The sequence below is a fragment of the Symphodus melops genome (genome assembly GCF_947650265.1).
Source record: "Symphodus melops genome assembly, chromosome: 16".
NCBI lineage: Eukaryota > Metazoa > Chordata > Actinopteri > Labriformes > Labridae > Symphodus > Symphodus melops.
In genome coordinates, this window is record NC_136706.1 from 13733668 (window position 1) to 13748557 (window position 14890).

Here is a 14890-nt window from a genome sequence, read left to right on the forward strand (position 1 = left end):
TTGGCACACGGGTCTGTTTAAGGATGGGATAGGGTTTATAAAAATTAAACTATAGTACTATTGAAACTAAATGCCATAATTCATGTAACAGTGTGCACACATCTTGTCTATTACGAAATGTGTGTGACACTGTGCAAACCTTGTTTAAAGAACAATATAAATACGTGTATAAAAAGTGTTTTAATGCTAGACTATTACTTGTAATAAAAATGTTTTTACAGCTTGTTGTTCATATGAACTTTATTAAAACAGGGGGAACCAATTGAGAGCAGAACTTGCTTTTGCAAAAGTTTCCTGTATTAATATTTAAACATAAATACATTGCATAAATAAAATAAAATACAAGACAATGTATAAATCAAATTCAAAAGTCACTCGTCTTTTTAATCCAAGCTTTAGTCCAAATAGAGCCTTTTGGATAGCATAAGAATGCTGATGAATATATTACATAAGTCGTTAATATAAGGCCTAATATTGAGCCCTGTGGGAAACATTTTGTAATTTCACAGAAACAAGATTGATGACCATTGTTGAGGAAATGATCAAGACTTGACTCCACACAATAAGACGCTTTAGACTCAGGTAGACTCACGTTGATGAAAGTTCATACATCAGGTGAATACTGCAGGAGACATGGATCACACTTATGGTTCAGTGTCATGCTCAAACACAACTGCTGGATACTTCCAAAGGCTCTGTATGTATTCAAAAAGATATTATCATTATCAGGGTCGTATCACATTGACCCACCTAGAACAATCTGTGACGTCTGGGAGCTTAAAGGGAAAAACATGTTTTCCCAAACATCCTTGCAGATATCAGGAAGAGCTGTTGACACTCCCCGAGCTGTCCTTGATCTCGAGACAAAACTGAACTGTATCAGGTCTGACTGAAATCATGACCAGGGAATTAACATTACACATTAATTAAATAATTACAGCAATTCTATTACAGCCATCAGCGAGAGGGTTTGAGTTCTTCCAGTAAGATAATTGACAAACCCTTAACATGCATTTGTATCAAATCCAAGTTCTCTAAGTTTATGTGGAAGAAGGCTTTTGACAAATCAATCAGGGGTAATACAGATTTCCTTTTTGTCCATTGAACAGATAATATCATTTCCCACTTTATATGCAGCTGTCAAAGTGCTATACCCAGGTCTAAAGCTAGACTGGTTTGTGTTTATAATAGAGTGCACAGAGAGAAGGTGATTTAATGGTTGATAAGCTTTTCTAGGATTTTGGCTAAACATAGTTTGGAGATTGGGCGATAGTTATTTAGATTGCTAGTATCGCCACCTTCATTGTACGTTACATGTGCTGCTTTACACACTTTTCACACATTTCCCCGAATATGTATTGGTACATGTATGGTACTGTATTTTATCTTATAGGCCATATCAAGCAGGTAATGCCAATAGGGTACCAAAGGTAGGCTGAATTTTGGGTAAGACGAAAAAGGATTTTTTCTTTGCACTGTTTTACACTGTCTATATCTGATTACATAATGAGGCCACACGATGGCAGCATCATCTCCCTCTCTCTCTCTCGCCCCCCCCTCCCCCCGTCTTTCCCTCCCCCCGTCTTTCCCTCCCTCTTCCAAAATCTTAATGGCATGAGGCGGACTGTCACTCGTGTCACTCATCTGCAGCTCGTGCAGAACGGACTGTGAGTTTGCGGCGTTTTTCCTCTGCCTCTCCTCATATGTGCCTGACCATGGGAGCCATTCGTACGCAGCAGGGTGCTTGTGTCTGAAGTACAGCGGAGAGGAGCACGACACAGGTGAGTGCATTAGACTGTGGAATAACTTTAAAAGTCTGACCGCACGAAAAGAGCAAGGTAGAAAATGTTTCTAATGTAAAGTTCAGTTTTAATGGATGTTATTGAGTGTTTTGCCATATCGTTTTCAATATAAACTGAAGCCGTCAGTTCAGAATGACAGTGTAGATTTGAGAAAATATAGAAAACAAATCGAAAGCGACCTTTTCATTTCTTACATGCAGCAGATTGTGCACTGTATTCATTTCTGTATTACTTCACTGATATGCTGGTAGGCTACATGATGGTAGAATATTTAAATTTACTTCTATTTCTCTGTCTCTCTCTTTCTTTATATATTTGTGTCTTTTGTTTTGAGAGGCGTGTCCTTGTAAGATTATAATAAAGTTGATGTATGCAATAGGTGAAATAATGGGTCAGGAGTTCAGCAGCATCATTCAGTCATTGCTGGGTCTGCAGACTCCCCTGACACCTTCATTAAATGATTTTGCTAAAAAGAGTATGCTGGCTCAGAACAAATCAAAAGGTCTGCTGTTGTTCAATTATCCAGAACACAGGGAGCTCAAATGTGACCTTTTATAGCAGACATGCTTCAATTTATTTGCCCGTGTTACTACTTTACAATATAGTTTGTTTGTTAGGAACAAGAACTGCCCACAAACGGCATAAAAAAATAGACAAAATCCTTTCAACACCTTTACTGCTTTTCAGTTGGTTGAATTGTTGGTTGGTTGATATTGCAAAAAAGTAAGACAACTGTTCTGTTGCACTGTAGATCATGCAGTTTTTTTCTATTTGACCTCTGTTTTATTTGCAGTATATTGTGATATAGATATATAGATATAAATATATATATAGAAACATATAGATATATAAAATAATATATTATGAAAAAAGCTAAGTGACAGATTTTAACAAGTTTGTGATACTTGCGGGCTGTGAAAAGGCCCAGTGCCATACTGTGTCCTATATTCAAATATTGTACTATTTTAGTAAATAAAGGTCTTAAAGGGTCACTTGAAATTCTTTGTCTAAAGTTGTTTTTTTCATCTTTTTAAAAATGTGTGTATAGGAATATGAATTTGTTCTCAAGAGCAGCCTAGTGACAGGAACCATAGGAAGAAAGGGAGAGGATGACATGCAGTAAATGACTGAGGGCTGGAGTCAAGCATGGAGCCCAATCCACTAATCTTTATTTGTCAAATCAGTAACCTTTTTCTTGATTTACAATAGGTGTAAGTATTTTAATCACTATTCTTTAGGTGATGCAACAACATGACAAACATTACAAGTGACATAAAGACAAAACAGCGGTAAGAAAACAAAGATGGAAACAATGCCATTTAATGCTTTACATTATGCATTTGAGTAAAAGCAGGTATAGTTACATCTAATTCATTGCTGTGTGATAAAAAATCCTTATAGGTTTGTGGGGAACAACACAGTTACCCAATACATCACAGAGAGTTTCTGGAAATAAACAGACACATAGGTTTAACTATCTAAACCTAATTTTTTTTTCTTAAATTACCTTGTAAATTAAAGCTAAATGCTTCATTGATTTAATGGTTTTGTATCTAAGACTGTCAAATACAGTGTTTTGATACTGTATATTATTGTTGCTGATGTACATTTAATCGTGCATTTGGTGAATATAAAGTGTGTATTCTGACTTATTATCTGGCATTTTAAAGACATGTTTCTAGCTTTTGAAACAAAGGTAGAAGTGGACACCTTCACCGATGGCAACTCAAATATTTGCCACTTCAGTGCAGCTCAACAAGACCACCAGGATAACCCACCGTTTATCCAATAGTTCTTTGTAAGTTTTACAGATATTATGAAGGCATGACTAGCATTCAGTTAACTGGAACCTGTCTATGTTACCACACAGCATGCAGCATTTTCAAACAAGGCTGATATACTGTAGTTCTGTCATCCAAAAGCAATTCCCTGTAGGCCACTGTTTAAATCCCCTCTCTGGCTTTGAATCACTTTCAGTGGTCTGCCTTGACATCAGTCTTAAACTAAATCTTGTCCAAAGCATTATTAGGTTGCTGATATCTTTTGGCTTGTCTGAAAACATACTAAATGGAGTTCACAATGAATGTCCTTTAGACAACACTGCTTTGGTCGTATTCAGGATTGAGGAAAAGGAACCAGTAGATCCTCAAAGGTTATTTTCCAGGTATAAACTGTCCCAGACCTTTTAGCATTTTAACCTCTGGCAGCATCTGGGAAAAGAAGAGATAAATGAAAGACAATTTGTGAAAGTAGTATGGGATAGTGATTCAACATTGCTTTTCTATTAAAAATGAATCTGTAAAAAGCACACCAGCCTTACCCACTCATTGAAAACGCAAAGCAAGGAACGAATGAAACAATGACTAAAGCCACCATAAGCAGACTGGCACCTTGGTCAGTTTACAGGTATTAGCATCTGTAAACAAATCAGGCAGGTGAAAGAAAGAAGTGCAGAGAGAGCGCGAATGTAATTAAGTAACTTCATCCTTCTTCTTTTATGTCAGAAAAAAAAGGTTTTAGCCCTTGTCTTTGAGTTAACCAGAGGCACATATTGTTTGTGTTATCACCTACAGAGTTTTCCTTATTAGCTGCTCCATGTAGACATGTAAGAGAGAGCCACTATCTTCAGGCTAATTTTAGGCTGGCTATACGATCACCAACTCATTAGCCTGATTTGAAAGATCAGCCAGGATTTATTCCTTGTCAAAGTAACATAATCGTCTAGTTTTGCCAACTGGGTATCATTCTTAGTCTTACAGTCTTTTTTCTGTGGTGTGAAAATATCAAACAATGACTGCGATAACCAGACCTATGAAGACACATAAGAATACACCTACTCTACAAGTGTTCTGGTGCTCAGCATGTCTCCTTGTAGAGAGGAGGAATGTGGGGTTGTAACAGTCAGAATGTTGTTAAATGTGTTTCATTTTTTTGACTAGCAAATTTACACTTTATCATCTAAGTACCTATGATATGCTAAGTAAATATGCAACACCTCTTTTTTTTTTGCTTTTTACTGTTCATTGAACAAAACAAGTCATTTAAGATGTCGCCTTGGGCTCTAGGAAACTATCACAGTGATTTCTAAGTATTTTCTCACATTTTATCAAGTGGAAGATTTCCTTATCACATCCTTTTCTGTTTTGCCAAGAACAAGAGAATCTATCAAAACTATTGTCATGAAGAGTGAGTTGACTCTGCTACCAGCTAATGAGCGGACCTTCAAACTTAAGTTGAACAATTGCTTGAGGCTGAAAAAGCATATTGAACATATTGAAGGGGCCCTTCCCTGGCAGCATATGTGCAGATGAAGGTCTATTAATGTGGACAGTGTTGGTATGACAAAGTGGAAAACTGATTATTCCTCACTAAATCCATGGGGAGGCACACATTTGATGAAGGCCCTGGGTAGGCTTTATTTCCACTGCCTGCCTGGTTTTCAAATGTGTGCCCATTTAACTCTGCATGTGTGTGTGCTTCCATGCATCTTTGTGTGTGTTATTCACTTCTTTCTCCATTCACCCCCTTCATCCAGTGAGCTGGCACTCTGATTGTCACTAGCCTTGCACGCTAAATTACCCGCTCACAACCCATTACCCTCACCCACACAGCTTTATTCAGAAGACACGCTCCATTCGCTTACAGTTGCATCTTGCTCCAGTCATGCATGCAGGAGGCGAGGCTGTGATTTGATGCGACCCTGTGAGCACATGGAATATTAAAATCCCCTTAACCTCGGGAGGAAATAAGTGAAGGAGTAGGCTTTTTATAAATTAAACAACTGTTGACACTAAAGATTTGAAGAAATGTGCAAGTTTGACCAACCTTAATGAAAGGGTAGGTAGGTTTATTTTGCTGGACAGTATGAAATTTGGAAAATGGTTTTATCATTTTTTATTCACACAAGTCAACAACTCTGTCAGCATGATTAAAGAAAAATATTGAAGTTAATGGGAAATTGCTGTATTTTAAACTTTTTGCAGAAACTTTAGACGTTGATTGGTTCATAGGAGCAGTAGTTAAAACAACCCACCAGATTTACTTTATTTTGCACATTAAGTTCCACAGTTAATGTTGGACTCTAAAGGAGACAAAGCTATCAAGTAATGTAGAAATGATCTCATATATGACCTCTGACTTGATGAAACAAGTTTTAATTCTGGTTTTGTCAAACGGATGTGTCGATAAAGCAACAATTTAAAACAATAATCCAGAAGTTTTGAGTTTAAGGTGCACTGCTGTCAAAGTAGACATTGTAGTAACATTGTTTGGCCTAGATAAATGGAAATGTTCTTTTTATTTTATGAAGCTAGCAACACACTTTAATTTAAGTTTCACCCTCATTAGGTCATAATAATCCTGCCTTTAAATAGTGTTATGCTGTTGTGTTACAAAACCCTGTGAAGTGCTGGTTTCATTGAACACTCCTCAATTAAAATGTGATCAGCAGAGTTTGGTAGTGTAACTACAAAGGAAGACAGTTCAAACCTCTTTTTCCCTCTCGGAGACCCCCCACCCAGACTATCCTTTGGGTATCTTTTGTCATTTGGTAACTTGTTAACAGAAAAGAAAAGGCACTCTCAAGCTTAATTTTAATTTGATTGACAGTTTACTCATCAACATTGCCGTTGTGAAACATTAGCATGAGCAACAAACAGTAACAGTAAGACAAATGTATGCAACACTACCACTTAAATGATTCTTCCACATTGGTTGGAGGTGTTATTTTGAATGTATATCATCTTTTTCTATCATATACATATCATCCCTGTTTCCTGACACTGGTATCATTTTTTTAAATATTGTATAATGAAAATCTCCCGAGCTCAGTGTGTGTTTATATATGTGTGGAGGAGAGGAAGCAGATGGTATATTTTGCTTTTGGCTGATCATCACTGAGTTAAAAGGACTGGGGTTCTGTTTTATGTTTTGTGCTAAAGTTCTGCAGCTAAAAAAAAAAGCTTGCCAAATTTTTTTTTCATTTTCCACACCTGCAGGTTCATCCAGTAGAAGTTCAACTCTGAACATGAGAACTATGTGAGGTATAATCTCTGTTTTATCTGTTGCTCAATCAACAACTTGAATTTTCCTCTGGATCAAGTGTCTATCTATCTATCTATCTATCTATCTATCTGTCTGTCTGTCTGTCTGTCTGTCTGTCTGTCTGTCTGTCTGTCTGTCTGTCTGCCTGCCTGCCTGCCTGCCTGCCTGCCTGCCTGCCTGCCTGCCTGCCTGCCTGCCTGTCTGTCTGTCTGTCTGTCTGTCTGTCTGTCTGTCTGTCTGTCTGTAATGTAGTAAACAGTGTTTTAAAGGGAAGAACAGATGGAGGCAGCATCTGCAGTTTTAGCTGTGGTTAATTTTCAAGCAGCAAAATAGTGAGAAACATTTGTTTCTTAAAAAAAACAACTTGCTGAGCAAACAAATTGTTTAGACACATCTCTCAACAATTTGATTAACCATCACATCCACCAGAGAGCCCCCAGTCACACTATACACCCACATTTGGCAAATGTTTAAGCGCACTCTAAATTTATTGACACATGCAAATGGAAAAGAGTGTGTGCTTTTGTAATTCCATTATTTAACATGAGATTTAATGTAGAAAATTGTCACGTCAGTAAAGAAGAGAGGAATTCAATATAGTCCCACAGAAAAGCCTGATAAGTGCCTATTTCAATAGATAGACTGACAGATTTAATTTATTGATCCCAAACTGGGAAATTGTGGAAATGTTCTTCCCTGTCTTTCTCTTTATCACTATTTATCTGCAAACACTGAATGCATACAATTACAAATGGACACATGGGAATCAGCAGCTAGGTAGTGTAATTATGTAGTAAATATTCAAAAAGGTTTCCAGGTTTATCACTTGGGACTACCTTTCTATAGGGGATTCATATACATTCATACACATACCTGTACAATCTTTGCAAATACTGACACAATACTTCTGGATCATGGATGATACATTGGGGGAATATTTGGGTCTATAAATCATATTTAGAAAAAATCCAGAACCTTTTCTGCACTATCACTGTGTGCAGATTGGACATAAAACATTGATAGCATCATACAATATAATCAAATCAAAGTTTAAAATGTTTGTGAGGCAACAACTACATGACTTTTAATTCCAGACCATAATCAGCACTAATCAGCAGCTTCTTCGCAAGACAATTGTGTACATTTTAAACTGTGGTGAGAGCATCAGTCACTCCATGAGTTTGTTTAAGAGCTGGCCTTCCTTACTCAAACATTTAAAAATACCAGAGGATAGTCTGCAGAGCATGATACCTCTCAGTCTCCTTGGCAACAAGACCAATGAAGAAGACTCCTCCTCCTACAAACAAACCAACATGCATATGAGCACACAAACACACTGTTCAGCCTTCTCACAATCTGAGGTGTGACATTATGTGATAAGTATTTTCTTTCCACCTGTCAAGAAAACAAAAGAGTGGCGAGCTAAAGAGCATTCAATTTGCTCTATTTGTTTGTTAGCCGTGACACAATGGGCACATTTCTCACTGTTTGACCAACATGAAGTGATTTTAATTTTTACTTTTAGACTTTTTGTGACTATGAATATGATCTCAGCTCACACTTACACATAATTATTGTTTACATTCTTTACACACTTGCTGAATGGCCATTGTTTATGTAGTGTGGAGTTTAGCCCGTGTCTACAGGATTTTCTGGCTGCATTAAGTGCAATACCAATTTAATATTGTTCCACATTTTCCTGTGCTTTAAGAGCCTGAAGCTTATTAAAACAGGGTTATGGAACAGGAGCAGGAAATACTCCAGTCCTGATGTAAAATTAAAAATAGCATCAGTGTCTTCTCACTGACCCCTTGGCCCAGTGAGAGTTGGAGGGTAATATTTTGTAGATACGCCTCTAGCAAACTAAATTCAGAAATCTAGAACTTTAGCTGTGTGTCCTTCATTGTTCTCAAAATGTATGTCTGCAGTGTGTTTTTTTGGCTCCCACATGCCGTTGTTTGAATCACCACAAAATGTGCATTTTTCAATCACACATTCTGAAACCTTTCAACACCACCAGTTGTCACGCATTATTCACAACAAATGATTGATATGTTAGCTGTTGATTTGAAATGCTTGTTTAGAATGTAAAAGCACAATGAGAACCTTTTTTTAGAGGTTGTCTTTGACAAGAACGTTAACTTGTACAGTTAAAGACTGTACAGTCAGGCTTCAGACATGCATCAGGTAGGCAGTTTGTTTGGCCTTATATCAGGAAGTCTCCCAGATGGCGAGTGAGCATCTTCTAATTACAGCTCACATCAGATGAGTCAGTCAAATCCTCCTACATCGTCTGTCTGTCTGCCTGCTTGTTGTTGATTATCAGTTAATGTCCAACCTCATCCATCCATCTATCTGTCTGTCTATCTATTATGTTTTTGTGTAACTGAATGTTCCAAAATATTCATTGGAGCTGCATATTTAAAATTACTACATTGTGATATATTTAATGTGATTGAAAAAAAAAGAAGTGGCAAAAAAAAGATACATACAATAAAAAAAACATTTTAACTATTTGGGTTAACTAACTTTTTGCTGACATCAAAATAAACCCCTCAAAGACTGGCATGGGAAAGGGGCTAGAATTAGCCGGTGCATCAAGTTTTGAAAGCCATTTTCACCCATGCACAGATAATTTCAGAGGGACTGCTGCAGAGATTCTCCTGATCTGGCTGTCTGAGCGAAAAATTTGGCGGTTTGCAGTCACTCATACAGCGCCACAATATTTCAGGTGTTTTCTGCAAGTGTGAAAGCCCTATGAGATTATTTTATATATACTTTAAATATATGAATTTTATAAAGGTATGAAAACAATAAATCCATTTCAATATAGTTCATGTCCATTTGCAGTTTTTTTTTCTCACAAAGAGCTGCTAGCTGGCCAATTTGTCCCATCACTGTCTGTCTCTTTTCACTCCAGCCTGCCTCTCTTCCTCTCTGAGTGATACTCAAAACCAGCCCTGCCTTGAGGAGACTGACAGATAATTGAGCAATGCTACTGAAGAAGAGTTGGCCGGTAAAAAAAAAAAATAATAATAATTTCTTTTGGAGATGGTTCGGTTTCAAAATATCAGATGAGCAGCAGAATAATGTATTCTGTAGAGAATGTCGAAAACAAACAGCAACGAAAAGTTTTTGCACAAAAAACCTCTTCTACCAGTTACAGAAGCTCCACAAAGTTCAGGACAAAGTTTTTGTAAAACTCTGCCGCAACCCAGAGGTTAAATATTATGAAACCTTCTGCACCAAAAACCCAAAACCTTGTTGAACACTTTGTTTACCTGTGTTGTGCCTCACGAAAGACAAGAAAGAAAGAAAAGTGGGGGATGTTACAAAGACAATTTAATTTTTAACACCTATAGCCCTGTTTCCACACAGCAGTCAGTTACGGATCGGTACAGTTTGGTACCGTTTGGTTCGATTAAGCCTGATCCCGTTTGTGTTTCCACAGCCACCTGTGCCCTCTTTGGTAGGCGGCGTGTAAGCCGGATGACAATAGCTGCTATGTAAATAGCGTCATATGATAGCAGCTAACAGCTAACCGCTCACTTATAAATTCAACAAAGGAGAAAAACACTACACAAACCAATGCTGGAAGACATCCAGCAGTTCATCTACTCTGTCACTGGCATGTGACTCGATATTATAAAAACTCAATCAAGCTTTGTTTCAGAGAAGGCTGTGTGCCGCGAGGAGAAATACAGATGTAAACAATCAGCTGTATATTACAGTCAATGTTTTAAACACGGCGGAGTTTTGTTTGCCGACGTAACACGGGAAATGATGATTCTTTCTTCCTGCGCAGTGTTTAGCTCCACCTTTTCAGATCGGCTCGACATTCTTGGCACCCCAACGGAAGGGTCCCAAAAAGTCGGACGGTACGGATCAGTTATTTGGGAATGTTTACCGGGATTAGTCTATGGAAATGCTGCAAAATGCACGCCGTACCGAGACGAACCGAGCCAGACCGCTCGGTGGAAATGGGGCTTATGTGTTCCAGCAGGACCTTTGAGCCATATGTGTGGGAAGGTACATTAGATGTAAGACTGGCAAATGAAAAGTGCATGTCTCCACTCTCCAAACCGGCTATTTTCCCCAAGATCGCACAGGAGATCACATCGGACATGGTATGGATGATGGCCATTTCCCTGTGTAAGAGCTGACTTAGGGTCTGGGAGCAGGAAAGAGCACTTACGAAAGTCCTGTCTGCTGACAATAAAACCAGGCCTCTTGTCCCTACCTGACAGGACACAGAGGTCTTGGAGACAAATCTCTGAAACCACTTCAGGACTTCATTGATGGTCTTTCAGTTGAGGAGTATGTGACCCACAGAACTGTTTAAAACTCGAATCCTGTCAACTGAAGAAGCAATAATGGGCTATGACTATATTGTAGATCGCTAAATGACAAATAAACCGATCCATCCACCAATGACATATTGAACAAAGCCTCTTTCATAGACACAAATTCAGGGCCAATTAAATCTTGAGTGAAAAACTGAATGAATATCCTGAAATTAACCTTCTGGTTACCTGCAGGTCAGTTTGTGTAGAAAATGAGGCAGTCCCTCTCAAAAGGTGGAAAAAAGAACCTTTGTGTGCCAGCAACCAGCTTCCCTTCAAAGAGAGATTTCAGTTGCAGGTTAGGAGTCTGTACATATAAAAGTAAGATAATATATATGACACTGAAACAAAACTAAATAAATAAATAAAATCAAACAACTTTTTTTTTTACAGCGTATCCATACTATGTGCAGTATCCGCTCCTCTAAAAGCATGTGTTCCTGTACACATTAGTTCTCTGTATGTGCAGCCTGTGTGGAGCCAGGTTTATTTAAAAGTATAGTAGGGCTTGTATGCAATAGTCAATGCTTTGCAAATTGTGGCAATGTCAGTGGTTTTTGAGGTTGAACATTAACAAATTGAAGGTGGTGCAGAATAGCAGAACTTCCCTTTAGCAACCACAGTATGGATGACTAAATTAAAGGCTGAAAAGGATTGTTTTGTGGTAGAAATGACTGTATCACCTCAATAAACCGCTATCAATAATTTAACACATAAAATAGATGAAAGGAACCAGTGTTCTTGTTTCCCCATGCTCTTTGGATCTCATCCTGTTCAGTTCAGTGCTGTGTCAGTCACATGTGAAATTGACACGGTGAGCTGTGAAAATGTGCCCTCCCTGGATGCACATCAGACAGGAGGATCACAGTAACCTGTCTGAAATACAACTCTTCCATGTTCTCACTCTCATCTCTTTCTTTCTTTCTCTTCCCTTTAAACCTCATTTAAATTCAGATTGAATAAATATTTTCTTGTTCCTTCGATTACAATGTGTGAGAAACTGAATGGGCAGTGAGTAGGCTAAATGGTGGGTAGTGTTAGTTTTGTTGTCCACTGGTGACATACTGTGTTTGAATGTGAGAAAGAGCAACAGAATCTTGATCATTACAGATCTTCTATGGAGGATTCAAGATGCAAACTGCAATCAGTCATTTTCCAATGTTCAATTGAAAACTTGAGTGAGCTATTCTAAACACCATCTATGCTGATTACAATTGTTTGCTTAAATTATTCCTTGAGCAACTTGAATTTAATCATAGCCCACCAACAATCTGTCTCTATTGTCTTCTAATGTTCTATGTGAATACAGGCTCAAATGCATGGGGTCATTATGTATATTGTATATCACATATATATATATATAATTTACTTTTTTTTTGTCAAAGAGTGTTTGCAGGTGTTTAACTACATTCTCAAGCTCTCTTCATTTATCCCAAATGCATTATCATGTTGATCATTTTGAAGACACTGAATTCCTGCAATTAAAAACTGCATTTGTACATTAATTGTCATGTCCTACAGCCAGTTTTATTTAATGGACGCTAAACTGTAAAGAGCCTTTATACCAACTGACTTGTTTACTTTTTGTGGGATTTGTAGGAACTTGACAAAAAGCACCATTAATTATTCTTTTAGTAGAGAGCATACTGGATTTACCTGACACACCTCCAAGAGATATAAGATGATCCTTCTTGATTACACTTCTGACTGGGTGGAATTTGCTTGATTACTAAACATCATCATTTGGTGTGTGCTGGCATTTTATAATCTGTCTATGGTGCTTGTGTGTTTTGCAAAATAACATACCGTCTTTCTGGCTAGATGTTGTTTGTGCCTGCCTCTCTGTTGTCTGAAAGGAATATGTGTTAATATAAAAGACATTATTAATTTCTTATGACCTAAGTTTCTATTTCAGCTTTATAAACCCTTTTCAGGACATTTCAAGGAAAAACACACACTATCTATTTTCACAACCCAGATATGTCAACATTTAATCTGCTGGACAAGTCAGAACTATGGGAAATCTCGACTTTTTATGTCTCTGTGGACCAGCAGGAAAATCAAGACCAGTCGGACTGTGAACGTTTTTATCCTTGTTTGAGACCTGAGAAATAAGCCTTAGCCAAGATTCCATTTCGTTATTTACGGGTAATTACATGAGCATGGTCACTAAAATCTAAAGTTAAACTATATCAAGTGTTATAGTTCTCATTATATGGACGCCAGGTCAAGGAGTGTTTCTTTACTACATTATCTGCAGGTGTGACAAAGTGCAAATAATGATCTGACTGGAACAAGTACATGTTGTTGACTCTATCGCTTTCCTGTCAAAATCTTTCAGGCGATGATATTGACTCTTGAGTGCAATAAGAACAGGTATCTGTCATAAAACAGCCGAGACATGGCAGATGTTGTAATAGGTGCTTAAAGCCGATAAGGCCTGGAACAAGACCATGATGGCCTATCTGCTCTTCCCTCAACATATACAATACGTACACTGAAATGAGTCAAAGCATTACTCTAGCCATTAGTGTTCCTTTTTTACACAAGTCAAACATGAGTTATGCTAGGAAAAACAATATGTCCTTGTATCTTTCCCTGGTTCAGCACATCTCTGCATATATTCTATAATAAACCTATGCCTTTGCTATGTAGCTTTAGGTTTGAAAGCTTGGTGGTAGAGGCCATTATGTCTGTCTGGCAGTCCGTCCAACACTTTAGTCAAGAAAGAAAAGATCTCAACAATTACCAAATTGACTGCAATAATTCCCGGGAGCAACATTTAAGTTACAGAGAATTTTCATTAACATTTTCAACAATGTTGTTAGTCCAACAATGGGTTATGACATACAGTACTTTCAGATCTGATGACATTCCTTTCAATTTTGGTGTACTTTTGTGTACCTTACTCACATGTTAGCATGCTAACAAAGGCTTATGACACACAAAGAATACACAATAGACTCAGAAGCAAGACACAAAGTAAAATCTGGCAGATGTCTATTGGTATAAAATGATTATAGGTAGAAACGCAATCAGGGTGGGGACACATAAGGCAGGAAACACGAGGAGCAGGATTTGGAAGGTAAGTAACAACATAAAGTAGGAAATGAGAGAAAATATGAACAAACAACTAAACAACAACTATACATTTAGACAATGTCAGGCGTTATTACAGATCATGGTTTTAATGTGCTATCATTGTTTGGTAGTTGGCATGCTTAAATAGAATTAAGCACAGAGTTGCACTGCGGCAACTTATACCAGCACAGGCTCTTAAACGCCTGGTTTAAGAAAAAGGAATTCCCATCATAATACAAGAGTAAGTCACAGTATACCTGGCCTTTTTAGTTAGCTGTCCTTGAGTAAGTACAACCAGGATCTCTACCAGCCTCAGAGATGAGGAGCTGATATTTGACCTTTGATAATCCTTGACAGTGAAATAAGAAAGGAGAATTTCCCTTGTGGCGGTCCCTTTAGCATTGTGTTATCATTCCATTACAAAGACAAACTAACATGCTGATGGGATCTGGCAGAGACAGCTTCTGCTCCTTGCAGCCTGTTTGTCTTATAAATATTAAGCTCTTTCAAGCTGTGATCCAGTTACTTATTTGAGGAACAAATAACACATTTTTGGCACCCTGATACCCTCCTTACGAGGACTAACAAGAAGAAATCCAACCCCTTTGTACGAGCAAGCTG

General features: G+C 37.8%; 1 protein-coding gene across 1 annotated transcript in view; it reads left to right on the forward strand.

The window, feature by feature from the left end:
- The first annotated feature begins 1624 nt into the window (after positions 1-1624).
- LOC306837479 (5-hydroxytryptamine receptor 4) overlaps positions 1625-14890 on the forward strand; it is a 48415-nt gene continuing 35149 nt past the window's right edge. Inside the window, exon 1 of the mRNA XM_079365179.1 lies at positions 1625-1781. The gene's annotated coding sequence lies outside the window, so the exon portion shown is untranslated. The remainder of the gene's footprint in view (positions 1782-14890) is intronic.